This window comes from Erythrolamprus reginae, chromosome 11 (assembly GCF_031021105.1).
Source record: "Erythrolamprus reginae isolate rEryReg1 chromosome 11, rEryReg1.hap1, whole genome shotgun sequence".
In the NCBI taxonomy this organism is placed as follows: domain Eukaryota; kingdom Metazoa; phylum Chordata; class Lepidosauria; order Squamata; family Dipsadidae; genus Erythrolamprus; species Erythrolamprus reginae.
The window spans coordinates 15,561,005-15,578,742 of record NC_091960.1 but is presented as its reverse complement, the minus strand read 5'-3'; positions in this window follow the sequence as shown (position 1 = coordinate 15,578,742).

The window sequence follows — 17,738 nt, the reverse complement described above, 5'->3', positions numbered from 1 at the left end:
GGCTTTGAGGTATTAAGGGGCCTTTCCCCAGGAAGGCAGGGGGCCAACCTCTAAGATGCAGGAGTGATGGAGAGTGGGAGGGAGGAGATGGAAAAAAGATGTGTGGAAGGATGGCAATTGACAAGGAGAGGTCCCAAGGCCTTTTCCAGCACCTCAAATTGCCACAACAGCTTCATTGCTAAGTTAGGAAGTGGGAGGTTATAAAAGAGACCAACGACAGGCTCGGAATGCAGGGAATTTGAGCCCTGAACAGTGAAGGCAGTCAACTAAGGCTGAAGAAAAGAGTTTATCTGCCAATCACCAACTTTAATCTGGCCCAGGGTCCACCACAGTAAGTAAACTGCTTCTCTTGTCTTGGGCCAATGGCCTTTTCTAAGTTCTGGAACACTGAGGACCAAAGCAGGGCTCCATAAATAACTCCATAAGCGCATGGAACATTTCTCAAAAAGGGTATTAAGAAACAGCAACGCTCTTATTCATTTTTGCTAATACGCCTGCTGATTTTTTTGTTTTTTTTAGCATTGATTTGAAGGTAAGAGAACTGAAAGTCACAGATATAAAATTCAAAAAAAATTGAAAGATGAAATTTACATTTTTAATGCAGTTCTGAGTCGGAACATTCCTCCTGATGGTTAATGAAGAAATACAGCGATAGAAAAGTGAGAAAGAAAAATGCATTGGATAGAAATGTGCCTTTTTATTCCATAATAATATCAACCAATTTTTTTCTATGTTGATTACTTTCTAAGGTGAATCGACATAGGATGAGCAGCTGAGGTAAATACTTCCCAATAATTCTGATGATTTGGAAAAGTTTTGTGTGTGTGCACTTTTTAAAAATTGCTTTGGAGAAAACAAATTACCTGAGTCAAATTATGGTGATATCAAATTTAATGTTTCAAACCAAGTTAATTATTTGAAACTAAGTTGATCCTTTTTATTGCTAATATCAAAACTTTTTAGAGTTTAGGATATGACATCCTTCGCAATATGACGCATGGAAATATGTAAAATATATAACCCATGAAGTACAAGTGAAACTTTAAAAATTAGAATATAGTGCAAAAGTTCATTTGTTTCAGTAATGCAACTTAAAAAGTGAAATTTAACATATGAGAGAGATCCATTACATGAAAGACCAGATAGTTCAAGCTGTGATTTTTCATAATTGTGATGATGGCGTATAGCATACGAAAACCCCAAATCCACCATCTCAGAAAATTAGAATATTATATGCAATCAATAAAACAAGGATTGCACATAGAACAAAATCAGACCTCTGAAAAGTATAAGCATGCATATGTACTCAGTACTTGGTTTGGGCCCCTTTTGCAGCCAAAAAAAGGCATGGAAGCTATCAGCCTGTGGCACTGTTGAGATGTTATGGAAGACCAGGATGCTTCAATAGCAGCCTTCAGCTCTTCTGTATTGTTCGGTCTCATGTCTTTCATCTTTCTCTTGGCAATGCTCCATAGTTTCTCTATGTGGGCAGGTGCCAAGTCCTGCGGGAAAATGAAGTCAGCATCCCTATAAGCCTCATCTGTGGTATGAAGCATGAAATGCTCCAAAATCTCCTGGTAGATGGCTGCATTGACCCTGGGCTTAATGAAGACAGTGGACCAACACCAGCAGATGACATGGCTCCCCAAATCGATGCAAACCGTGGAAACTTTTGCATCTCATTTGGAAACCAAGGGCCCAGAATATGGAGGAAGAATGGAGAGGCACACACTGCAAGATGCTTGAAGTCCAGTGTGAAGTTTCTTTCCTTATGGTCCAACTTTCACAGCCATATATTGCGACTGGGAAAACCATAGTCTTGACTACATGCACTTTTGTTGGCAGGGTGATACCTCTGCTTTTTAGTATGCTGTCCAGATAATACGAATCTTATTCTAATTCATTTCAAATGCCCCTCATTCCTAGGTAAATATTACACAGTGACATTATTAGGGAACTGTTCTGCTTGGACCTACTTGGATCAGAACAAAGAAGCACCCACTCACAGAAATTCAAACCAAAAACAAAACTATATTTAAGAATGATTTGCACAAAACAAGATCAGGATATCAGTCTATGCTGGCTGCGTTCCTGGTCAAATTGGCTAATAGGTAACAAACAGCTGCGACCGGAAGCCAAATCCAATTTAGACATTCTTCAGTGCTCTAATGTCTTGGTAAACACACACTCATGAATTTTCAGGTTTTCCTCAGACAGCTGCCTCTCTGCATGATGAACTTAAAAGGATAACAGCAGTTTACCAGCAAAGCATTTCTGGAATCCCGGATCTAGGACCTCCACTATTACAAACATTGAAACTCCACACCTCTTTACCCATAAATCCTCACTTATATACTGTCTGGGTGTGGTCAACTGTTTCCTAGAGATATTAACTGTCTAGACTTTGTTCCATAAACTCACCTTATAGAACCTTTCCCATAAAGATATACCTGTCTGCTTCGTGAATTTCTGACCCTGGCATCTAATAGGGGCTCCTGATCTCCAATGCCTCCCTCCTCCAGTGAGTCACATATTATCATCATTGGGTACAGTGTCTGGTGGTTCCCCAAGTTTCTCAGATTCCAATTCTCCCTCACCCTCACTCTCTCTGACTCAGCTGTCAAGAACACTGACCCAGGGTACCAAGATGGACCCGGTTCATCCTCCTCAGAATCTGTAACTAACAGGGCTGGTTGTGGACCACTCACAACAGGAACAAAGCGGACTTTAAACATCCACGTGCCCCTCTCCCAAAACTTTATTTTTGTGCATTGCCCTGTACACAAAGCTCTTTTGGTATATAGACAAATCCATGTAGTCATGAAAGGGATTCATTCACAGCCTCCGGTAAATGAAGCCTCTATGGATGTCCTTACTGTGAAAGAAAAAAAGTCTGAATTTTCTCTCTGCCATTTTTCTGTTAATGACCATAAATAGGTTGCTGGGATTTTTTATTTTTTATTTTTTTAGAAACTGTGGTATGCAAGGAACATTAACGTTCTAAAAAACACAGCAAGGCGTCTTTAGATTTTGTACATCAGTATTTATAGATATATATTTATATTTATTATATTTATTGGATTTGTATGCCGCCCCTCTCCCCAGCAAGCATGTTTGGTATCAAAACATAAGTCGTTTCCCCCTGAGCTTCAAAGAGGAAGATCCTAGCATCTTATTTACCCAAAGGGGGGGAAATACATTTCCTGGATTCTTCTCATGTCCATTTATAACAAAATATATGAACTTTGAAGAGAGCATTAAAAAAAAGAACATGTCCCACCAGATGGTATAATTTCAAAGCAACCTCCTGTGCGTCAACTCAGCACCTGCATTTGCTGGAGTTTGTTGTTCTGCCAGCGAAATAAAGTTTGCTTTAGAGGCCTGGTTCCTTCTGTTCTTGACTTCTGAGCCCAACCAGCTGGCTTAGAAGACAGAAGGTCTCCTCTGCAGCGACATCAAATTGTGGAGCTACAAAAACGGTGTGGTTGTCCACAAGAAATGGATCGCCTACCCATCCCGGCTCTTTGACATCTTATGTAGGGTGATTTTGGAGACTGGGCACATGTGTAGAAGGAGCATGCCTGCAAAAAGCACATGTGTGTAAGGCAGGCATGCACATGAACTTGGTGAGTGCATATACGGCAAACCAGCAGTGCCGAAAATGGGAAATCCACCTTGATTCAATAAAATACAATAATTTGCAATAAGCTGCAATAATGGGCTTTGGGTCAGGGGTCTCCAACCTTGGCAACTTTAAGGCTTGTGGACGTCAACTCCCAGAGTTCCTCAGCCAGCAAAGCCAGACTCTGGCAAGGAGATAACGGGGCAAGGTGTACAACTCGGGGTGGGAGCGGGGGACCCCCACATTGGCTGCGGCAGGGCGGCTCGAGCAGGTGGGGTGGTGGGTGCATCTCCTCTCTGAGCAGCTCAGCAAGGTGGGCGATGTCACAGGTGGCCATGCGCCGCATGAGGAGTTTCTTGCTCTGGCTGGTGTTCTGCCTTCATTTTAGAAGTCAAGATATTGCCAAATAATGGTATTTCTTTACCTGGATGTATTGATTTCAAAGGGGCTCAATATATTTACCGGTATACTGTAATTGCATGTACACTCACAATTTGCCATAAAACAGAGTTGAGAGTCCTAAATATATTTGCTAGACCTACAAATCCACATCAGTTTAGATGGGATCTTTTCCCAAACTGTGGCCTGCATCCTGGTTTACACTGAGGACGTAACTAGCAAAATTCATCTGCATTTTCTCTACCAGTCCATTCAATTCAGAGCTGGTAGTCATCAGGTTGGGACCGATTCACCTGTTGTTGTTGCTGTTGTTTTTTGTTGTTATTATTATTAGGTTGGTCTGTTAGGTTGTGTGATAGTTTTCTTTTTATAAGAAGGGTTTTAAATTGTTTTTAACATTAGATTTGTACATGATGTATTGTTGTTGTGAGCCGCTCTGAGTCCCTGCAGAGGGGCGGCATACAAAGTTACTACTAAAACCCTATATATAATTAAACAACAGTCAACCAATTCATTCACAACCACACATTACATCTCGTAAACAGAGGAAGGGGGCTTGATCTAATTGCCCCAGGCCTGCAAAAAGTGAGGAGGGTGGGGGCAGTGCAAATCTCAGGAGAGAGCTGATTCCAGACGGCTGGGGCCACCACAGAGAAGGCTCTTCTCCTGGGCCCCAACAGACAATGTCTAGCCAAGAGTACCCAGAGAAGGTCAACTCTGTGGGACCTAACCGGTCGCTGGGAGGTTAAAATCCTCCCACCTAGGACTGTATGTTTTTGAATAAGTATTTTACAGACAAAGTAATTAATTAACATATAAAGTCAAATTTAATAAATATCTAATATAAATGTATGCTATTTTTTTATTGATCTGACCATAGTTAGGTTGTTTCTTCTGGGTAAATATAATGAAATGAAGTGACATTTCAATTTCCTGATGTTCAGAAAAAACAATTGCTGCCAACCTGCCTTCCATTGAGGACCTGTATACAGCACGAGTCAAAAAGAGGGCAGTGAAAATATTTACTGACCCCTCGCATCCTGGAAACAAATTGTTTCAACTCCTACCCTCAAAACGTCTCTACAGAGCACTGCGTCCTGGTTTATACGGAGGACGTAACCAGCGAATTTCACCTGGATTTTCTCTACCAGTCCATTCAATTCAGAGCTGGTATTCATCAGGCTGGGACTGATTCACCTGCAACAGTAGTAGTAGTTGTTGTTGTAGTTATTGCTAGGTTGGTCTCTTAGGTTGTGTAATTGTTTTCTTTTTATAAGGGTTTTAAATTGTTTTTAACATTAGATTTGTACATGATGTATTGTTGTTGTGAGCCGCTCTGAGTCCTCGGAGAGGGACGGCATACAAATCTAAATAATAATAATAATAATAATAATAATAATAATAATAATAATAATATTATTTAGATTTCTTTGCCGCCCTTCTCCGTTGACTCAGGGCAGCTCACAGGGTACAAAAGCAGCACAACAACAAATCTAATTAATTAAAAGTTACTACTAAAATCCCATATATAATAAAAAACAGTCAACCAATTCATTCACAACCACACATTATATCTCGTAAACAGAGGAAGGGGGCTTGATCTAATTGCCCCAGGCCTGGTGACATAAATGAGTTTTGAGGCTCTTGCAAAAGGTGAGGAGGGTGGGGGCCGTGCGAATCTCAGGAGGGAGCTGATTCCAGAGTGCTGGGGCCACCACAGAGAAGGCTCTTCCCCTGGGCCCCGCCAGACACTGTCTAGCCAAGAGGACCCAGAGAAAGTCAACTCTGTGGGACCTAACCGGTCGCTGTGAGGTTCAATTCACGGGTGGTTGAAATCACGGGTCGGATCGCCTACCCATCCCGCCTCTTTGACATCTTATGTAGGGTTATTTTTGAGACTGGGCACATGTGTAGAAGGAGCATGCCTGCAAAAAGCACACGTGTGGAAGGCAGGCATGCACACGAACTTGGGGAGTGCATATACGGCAAAAGAGCAGATCCGAAAATGGGAAACCCACACTGATTCAATAAAATACAATAATTTGTTACAGATTTATTTTCAAAGGAGAAAACACTTTCAGAGAAATTCCCATGGCTGAAATACATGTATTTCTTATGACAAGGTGTTCAAGGAGTGGCTTTTGTCTCTGTGGTAGAAGCATTTCTCCCTCAAATCCATTCCTCCCTTAGATGACTATTAAATCAGACTTCTCCAAGGGTTTTTTTTTCCAGTAACCACACTACTATTGCTGTACTCTCCTAAAAAACTGAGGACAATTGAAAACAATACACTCTTCTAACAGTGAAGACAATTAGAAATAGCACTTAAACTTATATACCGCTTCACAGTGCTTTACAGCCCTCTCTAAGTGGTTTGCGGAGTCAGCCCCCAACAATCTGGGCCCTCATTTTACCGACCTTGGATGGATGGAAGGTTGAGCCCACTTTGAACTGGGGGTAAGATTCCAGGCAGTTGGTGATCAACAGAAGCAGCTCATTGAGCAAGGGAACAGTTTGCCTTCAGACCTTGTGAGTGCTTCATCTGAAGTGAGCAGATTTTAAGATTGGGAAAGGGGGACACCATTGGTTCCTCCTTGTTTCTTTCTTTCTCTCTCCCTCCTTCTCTCCCTCTCAGTCTCTCTCTCTCTCTTCCTTCCTCTCCAGGTAGTGGTTGGCTAACCTTTTTTTCTTTGGTGACGAAAGTGTGCAGGTGCTATTGCGCAGACGTGAGTACCCATACCCATAATTCAATGCCCGCCTGCACCATGCCCCTGCGCTTGTTCACATGACCCCCTATGCTATCACCCCCCACACACACACGCATGTGTGTACAGCCTCCTCCCCATTTTCTAACTTCCACTGGGCCCGGTAGGCCTGTTTTTCACCCTACCCAAGTTCTAGAGGCTTCCCTGGAGACTTGGGAGTCTGAAAATGGCCTCCCCCACCCTCTGCAAGCCTCCCAGAGGCTGAACACCCCCCCCCCATAGCCTCCATGTGAGCCAAAAATCAGCTGGAGATGAGCTGGGTCAATGGCTCATGTGCTAGTAGATATGGCTCCATGTGCCACCTGTGACACATGTGCCATAGATCAGCGGTTTGCTCTAGAAGATCAATGGACTGTTTCTCTCCTTTCTGCAGAGATTTAGAGAAATTGTCTCCAGTTTTCTGTCCCACCGTCCAGGTCTTTTGAGCCAAGGTTGGGTACGATTTGATGCTGAGAGTCAGATATTATGGGAGGAAACATAATTGTAAGTAAAATGGGTTTTCTAAATCACAATAGCCTATGACCTTTACTATTACTATTTATTTATTTATATTTATTACTAACTATTTATTTGTTTGTTTATTTGTTTATTTGTTTACTTACTTACTTACTTACTTACTTACTTACTTACTTACTTACTTACTTACTTACTTACTTACTTACTTACTTACTTATTTATTTATGCGATTTGTAGGCTGCCCAACTCCTTATGGACTCTGGGGGTCTAACAGCAATATAAAAACTTTAATTTTTTAAAAATATTTTTAATATTTAATTTCCTTAGCTCTTAAGAGCCCCAATTTCTCCTCCAATTCTTTGTTTTGTCTTTTAAGTTTTTAGTTTACATTTTAGTTTTTTCTTTGTTTACTTTAAGTCCTGCTACTTTACCAAACTGATTTATGTCTTGTAATAGTGTAAAGCACAAAAGGTTTAATTCACAATTTCAACTCTTTCTTGCAGGTACTACGAAATCTCTGAATGCTTAAATGTCATGTAAGGAAATGGTTCATGTTTGGCTTTCTTATTTTTGCAGAGCCTCAAGGTTAGAAGAATGGTCTACCACATGTTTTGCGTCGTCAACTTCATGGTTTTCCTGACGGTCATTTTAACTCCCTTTTGGCTCAGAAATAATTATGATGATGACTTTATCTTTATGGGGCTGTGGCTCAAATGCGATAATTCTGGTTGTCACCAAGCGACTTTGCCAAATGGTAAACACACAACTACTTTGATCAAGTTCAGTAATCTGTCTGATAGAGGTGCAATGTAGAGGAAGAAATTAGTGCTTTCATTGTTTCTATATCATTTTGGCTCAAGAAATCTCAAGATGTCTTGTCATGCAATATCTCTTCCTTTTCAGTCTCTCCAAATATACAACAATCTGCCAAGTGGCTTGCACTATTCGCCTTAATCACCTCTTTAATTTCCCTGAATTTATCACTGGAGAACCTCACCCAATCGCGTCAAATGGCACTCTGCAGAAAGCTGATTTCCACCATGACTCATTTCTCCGCAGGTATTTGGGGGGTTGGGGAAATGCAATTAAAACAATTCAAATGATTATCCGCCCGGGTCTCGGATAGAAGATAGGGATGGAGGGTAAGAGGCAGAAAAGTAAGCAGGGAGATAAAATCTTATTTAATTGTTCCCAACAATAGGCTACCACACTGGAGAGATTCCTGTATTCTAGACAGAACATAATAGAGCAGTGCATGTAGATCTGGTGATTCAGGCCTTTTAGTTGGTAGTGGAAGTCAGAAAGGTGGAATTAAAGGGAAACCAAATACAGTGATACCTCGTCTTACGAACTTAATTGGTTCCGGGACAAGGTTTGTAAGGTGAAAAGTTTGTAAGACAAAACAATGTTTCTCATAGGAATCAATGGAAAAGCGATTAATGCGTGCAAGCCCAAAACTCACCCCTTTTGCCAGCCGAAGCGCCCGTTTTTGCGCTGATGGGATTTCCCTGAGGCTTCCCTCCATGGGAATCCCCACCTCTGGACTTCCGTGTTTTTGTGATGCAGCAGGGGAATCCCAGCAGGGGATTCCCAGCAGTGCAAAAACAGGTGCTTTGCTGGGAACGGAAGTCCAGATGTGGGGTTTCCCAGTAAGGAGAGCCTCAGCAAAATTGGAGCATCGCAAACACACGGAAGTCCTCAAAACCCCACCTCCGGACTTAATTAAACCCCCACCGCGTTTTTGTGATGCTGTGATTTTGCTGAGGCTCCTCTCGCTGGGAAACCCCACCTCCGGACTTCCATTGCTAACAAAGCACCCATTTTTATGCTGCTGGGATTCCCCTGCAGCATCGCAAAAACCTGGAAGACCGGATGTGGTGTTTTCCATGGAGGGGAGCCTCAGGGGAATCGCAGCAGTGCAAAAACTGGTGCTTTGCTGGCAACAGAAGTCTGGAGGCGGGGAATCCCAGTGGCGGTGGCTTGGGTTTGTAAGGTGAAAATAGTTTGGAAGAAGAGGCAAAAAAATCTTAAACCTCAGGTTTGTATCTCAAAAAGTTTGTATGACGAGGAGTTTGTAAGACGAGGTATCACTGTATATTGATGGGTTGAGAGTCAGAGATTCACATGGAGGGACAAAGCTCACAAGCTGGAACAAAACAATTGGGCTTGAACCACAGGCCAAAATTATACTCCTCCAAAAGGCTTGGATTTTTTTCTTATTCAGCATTTAGACTGGGCATTTATATGCTAGGTGAATCAGGTCATCATATTAAAGGATGCTCAGTGAGCTCTTGTTAACTATGCTTTAGGCTATAGATCAGTAACGGTGAACCTTTTGTCCCTCAGGTGCCAAAAGCGCATGCACGCACACAAATTGCGCATGCGTGAGTGCCCACAACCATAATTAAATGCAAAAATTGCCTCCCCTGCCTCCCTGGAGGCCCTCTGGAGGGCAGAAACAGCCCATTTCCCAATTTCTGGTGGGCCCGGTAGGCCTGCTTTTCATCCACCCCAGGCTCCAGAGGCATCCCTGGAGCCTGGGGAGGGCAACAACGTTCTCACCCCATCCCCCCCGGAGGCCCTCTGGAAGCCGAAAATGCCCTCCAGAGCCTCTGGTGCGAGCTGAAAATCAGCTAGCTGTAGTTGAGCTAGGACATGTGTGCTGAAGTTGAGCTAGGGCAATGGCTTGCATGCCGGCAGATAATTAATAATAATAATAATTTATTAGATTTGTATGCCGCCCCTCTCCAAAGACTCAGAGGGCTCACAACAAACAATATAACAGTGTACAAATCCAATGTGTAAAAGCAGTTTTTAAAAACCGTTATAATAAAAAGCAATCATACAACCCATACATAAACCATAATAGCTGAGGGGTATATCAATTTCTCCATGCCTGGAGACATAGGTGGTTTTCAGGAGCTTACAAAAGGCAAGGAGGGTGAGGGCAATCCTAATCTCCAGGGGGAATTGATTCCAGAGGGCCTGGGCCGCCACAGAGAAGGCTCTTCCCCTGGGTCCCGCCAGACGGCATTGCTTAGTCGAAGGGGCCCAGAGAAGGCCAACTCTGTGGGACCTAATCGGTCGCTGGGATTCGTGCGGCAGAAGGTGGTCCCGGAGGGAATCTGGTCCGATATGGCTCTGCGTGCCACCTGTGGCACCCATGTCATAGGTTCACCATCACTGCTATAGATTGTCTGATCCCACCCAAGCAGAAGTAAAAGCTAAAATGGTGGGGTAGGAACATATGTGGACCAAACCTCTCTTTTTTTTTCTTTAGGCATCTTTCTGCTACTTTCTCTGATTATTGTCTGCCTTGGGATTACCCATAAGAGGAATATGGAGGAATTCCATCTATTACCATCCTTTAATTTTTATATAGGTTGTTTTGCCTCTGCCCTGGACTTCTTGTTAGGTATTTATTGATTGATAACTTTATTTCTGGTTTGCTCTGCTTCCAATGATTAAAGGCAGGATCTAACAATATCACGATGGTCAAAGTGAAATTGGACCATCACAAATCAAGAGAAAAAGGACCTCATGATAAAACCCCAACTAAAACGCTGTGGAATAAGATGTTCTAGAATGATGTACCAAAAATAAGTTAGATGGAAGATCCTTGCCTCTCACAGGACCTAAAGCAAGGGTGTCAACAGGGGTGGGCTGCTGCCTGGATGGGGGGGAAATGGAGTTCCACCCCAGAGCACCCAATTTGCACTGAAAGTTGAAAGAAAATGCAGGGCCTCCTGTATAAGCCATGCCTACAGAGTGGTAGTAAAAATTTGTCATGCTCAAGGCTTTGGGTCCGATTTAGCCCACGGGTCTGACCCTGGAAACAGCTAAATTGCCTGAGCTCTGTTTTCCCTGGATGGTGGGGAATGGAAGGATTTATATTACTTGTAGACAGCAGGCAATTTGCATTCTTTTTAGAGAGTCGTTGAGTAAAGTGACTATATTTTCCCATTGGTAAATAGGAACACCATTAACGGACGGGTGTGTGTCTGTATCTTGATTAAAAATTTGGTCTGTTAAAAAAAAAATTTTTTTTCTCTCTATCTCTCTTCTTCCCTCCCTCCCTTTCTTTCTCTTTCTCTCTCTTTCTCTATCTCTCTCTCCTTCCCTCTTTCTTTCTCTTCCTTCCTTCCTATCTTTCTTTCTCTCTCTCTCTGTCCCCCACCAGCCTTGATTAAAAATTTGGTCTATAAAAAAATTATCTTCCTTTTTCTCTCTCTCTCTCTCTCTTCCTCCCTCCCTTTCTTTCTCTCTCTCTCTCTCTCCCTCCCTCCCTCTTTCTTTCTCTTCCTTCCCTCCTCTTTTTCTTTCTCTCTTTCTCTCTATCCCCCACCAGCCTGGGTGATCGTGAGCACCCTCCCAAGCTGCCATTTTACTAGCAGAGGGCTGCAGGGGGCCCAAAACAGAGCCCAGGCTGGTCATGTGTGGCCTCCCTGAGCTCTATTTTTGCTGGCACATGGCTGTAGGAGGTTGTCACAGCCAAAAAAACAGAGCCTGGGAGGGCCGTCAGAGCCTGGTAGTGCAACCGGAGCACCAGGACTGGCGGCCCATCACTGGATCAGGGCCAGAATCAAGATTCTTTTAACCTACCCACCTTCCAATCCACACCCAAAATGCTCACTTTTCAGAAGCCTAATGGTTGGGTAATTAAGAATGAGAAATCCTTGCTGATTGATTGCCAAATCATTTTTTTTTTAATTGATTGTTAGATGCACAGATATTCTGCACAAGTTTTCATTCTCCACCCCTCTCTTCCATCCGTCCCCCACTCTTTTCCAGGTATATTTTGTTTCATGCACCCTGTTGACTTGTTCGAAAGCAGCAAGAAGGAGAAGGCTCCGAGACTTGTAATAACTACCGTTTGATCATTTCCTGACCAATTGACCAATTCACACAATCTTCTTTATGAACTCAGATTAAGTCCTGGAGCTTGGGTGGATGTTGGCATTCTAACTGGTGATACATTATTTGGATTCCCCCTCCCCCTTGTAATTGTTATATATTTTTATCAGTAAGGGTTAGACATAATTTTAAAAAAATGTTGGATGTAATAAGAAATTTTTGCTCTTTTTTCTTGTTGTTTTAAAAGGGTATTTATTATAAGAAGGTTAAGAAATATACATTAAAATTGATATTGAGGATATATGGAGAAAATTGAAGCTCTATATCCGAATTAATTAGATGTGATTAAGTTTAGGAATAGTCTTAAAAGTGTATTAGCTAATAGCTTTTTAAATATCATATAAGAAATCTGAGTAATTATTTTTGTCCAGATGTCAAATGTAAAGGAGATAGCACTGGATGGATTAAGTATACCGAAAATTTTAAAACTATTTATTGTAATACAAATTCAATATTGATGTTATTTTACTTTGTATATCTAATTGGTTGATGGCATTTTACTTTGTATATCTGATTGCAGTGAAAAATAAAAAAATTCTTTGCCATAAAAAAGTTTTTTATTTTTCTCCACCTTCACATACAAATTTTAGAAATTTAACATGTACATACATTTCAATATTACATACACATAATTCCAAATTATTCTTTGTTTCGTTAAGCCAATATCTTGAGTAATTGATTCACCCCCTTTTGGCCAACACCAGTCTGCCCCTCTAGCTATTCTTTCTTGTACACTCTCTTCTTTTTCAAACCCTTTTCTCCTCCAACCTGCTTTTCCTTTATTCCTCTTTGTCCTCTCTTTCTTTCTCTCTCTCTTACCGCTTCCTTCCTCAACTTCACTCCCCTTCTCTTCCTCCCTTTCTACTTCCTCTCCCACCTTCTAATACATTTCCTAGAGTATTTTCAAACCTAAAAAATACCTTAACAGACTGATGCTGTACATTCGATTTTAAAATCTAGAACTATTACTTTGGACTTAAGAAAGAAAGAAAGAAAGAAAGAAAGAAAGGAAGAAAGGAAGGAAGAAAGAAAGAAAGAAAGAAAGAAAGGAAAATACAATTTTATTGTAGGTATATATCCTCTAACTTCCACCCCTAAAAAGACTAACTTTGTCATCTGGCTTCTCCCTCCAATTAATACTAAATTTCTATCAAAATTCCACATTTGGAATGTTGTGTCCAGTTCTGGAGACCTCGCCTACAAAAAGAGATTGATGAAATTGAACGGGTCCAAAGACGGGCTACAAAAATGGTGTAAGGTCTTAAGCATAAAACTTATCAGGAAAGACTTCATGAACTCAATCTGTATAGTCTGGAGGACAGAAGGGAAAGGAGGGACATGATTGAAGCATTTAAATATGTTGAAGGGTTAAATAAGGTTCAGGAGGGAAGTGTTTTTAATAGGAAAGTGAACACAAGAACAAGGGGACACAATCTGAGGTTAGTTGGTGGAAAGATCAGAAGCAACATGAGAAATACTATTTGACTGAAAGAGTAATAGGTGCTTGGAACAAACTTTCAGCAGACGTGGCTGGTAAATCCACAGTAACTGAATGGAAACATGCTGGGGATAAACATATATCCATCCTAAGATAAAATACAGAAAATAATATAAGGGCAGACTAGATGGACCATGAGGTCTTTTTCTGCCATCAGTCTTCTATGTTTCTAAAAAAATTTAATAACTTTCTTTTATTATTTATTATTTATTATTTATTATTTATTATTTATTATTTATTATTTATTATTTATTATTTATTATTTATTATTTATTATTTATTATTTATTATTTATTATTTATTATTTATTATTTATTATTTATTATTTATTATTTATTATTTATTATTTATTATTTATTATTTATTATTTATTATTTATTATTTATTATTTATTATTTACTATTTACTATTTACTATTTACTATTTACTATTTACTATTTACTATTTACTATTTACTATTTACTATTTACTATTTACTATTTACTATTTACTATTTACTATTTACTATTTATTATTATTTATTTTTACAAAGGTGTAAAAATCCTGAGCTGCACCTTTCCGAAATGAGCTGAAAACTGCATTGGTGTGTTCATAATGTAGTGCGGTGAGCTATCTGACTTTAAACCTTGATTTATAGCCTTAGTAGAGCTACTACTGTGGATTAATACCTTTTACTTTGGATTTCTTCTCTTCTTCTGGCCATGTGACTGGGGGTGGCTTAAAGGTCACGTGACTGGCTTAAAGGTGACCAACTTGACTTCACTCACATCAAGGGTTTGGGCTAAGGTTAGGGTGCCTGGCCTCTTCTTGCCTGAAAGAGATACAATTTCCCTCTCCATTTATTATTACTGAACATCCAAAATATACTATTTAATTCTAGGTATATATGCCGTACGTGTACATATATACTACACACAGGCACACAAAAGTATATACTGCTCAAAAATAAATAAATAAATAAAGGGGACACTTAAACAACACAATATAACTCCAAGTAAATCAAATTTCTGTGAAATCAAACTGTCCACTTAGGAAGCAAGACTGTTCAACAATCAATTTCAGATGCTGTGGTGCACATTCAACTTTGTACAGAATAAAGTATTTAATGAGATTATTTCATTCATTCCGATCTAGGATGTGCTCTTTGAGTGTTCCCTTTATTTTTTGAGCAGTGTACATTATCTACTATATAAACTGTATGTGTATGTACACACACAAACACAAGCACACACAGCTCTTCTAAAATTGTTCACATTCAACCTCATTTACTGCGATGGGGAAAACATGCCCAGAGCCCAGAAGGGGGGGAAAGGAAAAAAAATCATTTTTTTTCTATCGGTTCTGCGTATTTGATTGTACCCGTAGGAGCCCATCACTGCCCTGAAGGCAAATTACAGTGGTGCTTCTACTTAAGAACTTAATTCGTTCCATGACCAGGTTCCTAAGTAGAAACGTTTGTAAGTAGAAGCAATTTTTCCCATCGGAATCAATGCAAAAGCAAATAATGCATGCAAACTCATTAGGAAAGAAAGAAAAGCTCGGAATTTGGGTGGGAGGAGGAGGAGGAAGAAGAGGAGGAGGACAGTTGCTGCCGAAGGAAGAAGGTGCAGTGAGGGGAATCAAAAAAATCTAAAACTTTAAGGCTTAAAAGAAAAAAAAAAGAGGGACTCTAAGGTGGCAAGGAGGAGCACGTTCCTCCATTGGCTCTGGGCTGCCAAAGCCTCCTTAAGCGCCACTGAAAGGCTCCTCTAGCAGCCCAGAGAAGCCCAAGATGGCCGGGATTAAAGGGGGAATGGCAGGAAACTGGCCGGGATTTCATGCCGCTCTCAAATTTCCTGGGAAATTTTTCCAGGCTCAGGTCCTTAAGTAGAAAATGGTTCTTAAAAAGAGGCAAAAAAATCTTGCACACCCGGTTCTTATCTAGGAAAGTTCTTAAAGTAGAGGCGTTCTTAAATAGAGGAACCATTGTATTTGCTTTTAGGCTATAATATTTCTTCTGTCTTCACAGCTGTTTGGATCTCATTTTGTTTATTCTGACCCCGTTGTCCTCTCCTTCGCCCTCTGTACCTGTGTAGGGACACTCAGTCTACTGAGATATAAGGTCTTGGTGTTGAAGCGTTTGAGCAAAGTCTCCTCCAAAAAGATATTGAGCGCGGACAGAGTAGAAGAAAGGACAGGCACTCAATCAGCAGTACATCAGAGTTGAACAATTCCATAAATGACGGTTCGGCATTCCAAAATGTAAAGCCCTTTCTCATTCCCCCACCCTCCGCAAATTTCTTTGCCACCTTTGTTTCTTCAATGCATTATTAAAAATAAACGTTTTATAATTGACAAAACTTCAGATCCTTGACAATCGGTATTTGAAGGTGCAAGTGAGTGTTTTTACTGGCAGACGATGGAAAACTCTGAATTGTTTTAAGCACTTTTTCCAAAAAATCGATAAGCCCTAATGGCAGGATGGGTCCGTAACTATATTCTGAAGCCATGAACAACCATGTGGAAACCACGGTAAACTTTGCCAAGGCCAAAGGAGCCACGTTTGAATTTCATGGAGATAGTTTATAGTTGTAGTTATAGTTTACAGCATAACAGTAATACAATACATTACAAATCCAATCATAAAAATTAAATCCATTTAAGAAAGCATTAATAACATAATAAAATCCCTAACTATGCAATCATACACATTCAACCTAATCTATCATACATTAAGGCCAAAAACATAATAAAAAGGGGGGGAGAAATGTGGTAATTATCCCCACGACTGGCGACAGAAATGGGTCTTCAGCATTTTACGGAAGGCGAGGAGGGTGGGGGCTGTTCGAATCTCTGGAGGGAGTTGATTCAAGAGGGCTGGGGCCGCCACAGAGAAGGCTCTTCCCCTGGATCCCGCCAGCCGACATTGTTTGGTCGAGGGGACCCGGAGAAGGCCAACTCTTTGGGACCTAATCGGCCGCTGGGATTCGTGCGGCAGAAGGCGGTCTCGGAGATGAAAGAAAGTTCCTTTCCATTTGCCATACTGACTATAAGATGCATTCTCCCCCCACCCAGAAAAAAAAGAGGATGAAAATTTGGGTGTGTCCTATACACCAAATGTTGCCAGAAACATGAGGCACGAAAGTGGTGATGGTCTGTGGCAATCCTGGCAGCCTGGAACAGCTGATTGAGGATATTCTGGGAGGCCAATCCACCCACCAATCAGCTGCTCGTGCTGAATCAAGCTGCAATAATGGGCTTCGGGTCAGGGGTCTCCAATCTTGGCAACTTCAACTCCCAGAGTTCCTCAGCCAGCAAAGCCAGACTCTGGCAAGCGGACAATGGGGCGAGGTGTACAACTCGGGGTGGGAGCGGGGGATCCCCACATTGGCTGTGGCAGGGTGGCTCGAGCAGGTGGGCCGGTGGGTGCATCTCCTGTCTGAGCAGCTCAGCGAGGTGGGCGATGTCACAGGTGGCCATGCGCCGCATGAGGAGTTTCTTGCTCTGGCTGGTGTTCTGCCTTCATTTTAGAAGTCAAGATATTGCCAAATAATGGTATTTCTTTGCCTGGATGTATTGATTTCAAAGGGCCCCATATTTATACTGTAATTGCATGTACACTCACAATTTGCCATAAAACAGAGTTGACAGTCCTAAATATATTTACTAGACCTACAAATTCACATCAATTTAGATGGGATCTTTTCCCAAACTGTGGCCTGCATCCTGGTTTACACTGAGGATGTAACTAGCAAAATTCCCCTGCATTTTCTCTACCAGTCCATTAAATTCAGAGCTGCTATTCATCAGGCTGGGACCGATTCACCTGAAACGGTAATTTTCTCCCCCACCACCACCACCACCAACACATAGACCTTGACAGCTTCTTTGGAGACACAAGTCCCTGCTTAAATCTCCCTTGGTTCTTTCTCTAATGTTTCTGTGCCTTCCACCTTTCATATGAATTCATCCAAACAGGCTATGACACACATTATGCATGTGAACACTTTCTCCTCCCAGGAGCTGCATAATAACACAGGACAAACTGTAGGCAGATGTGATAGCCAAGGTCCAAGCTGATAAAGATTCAGTTTAAGTTTATATT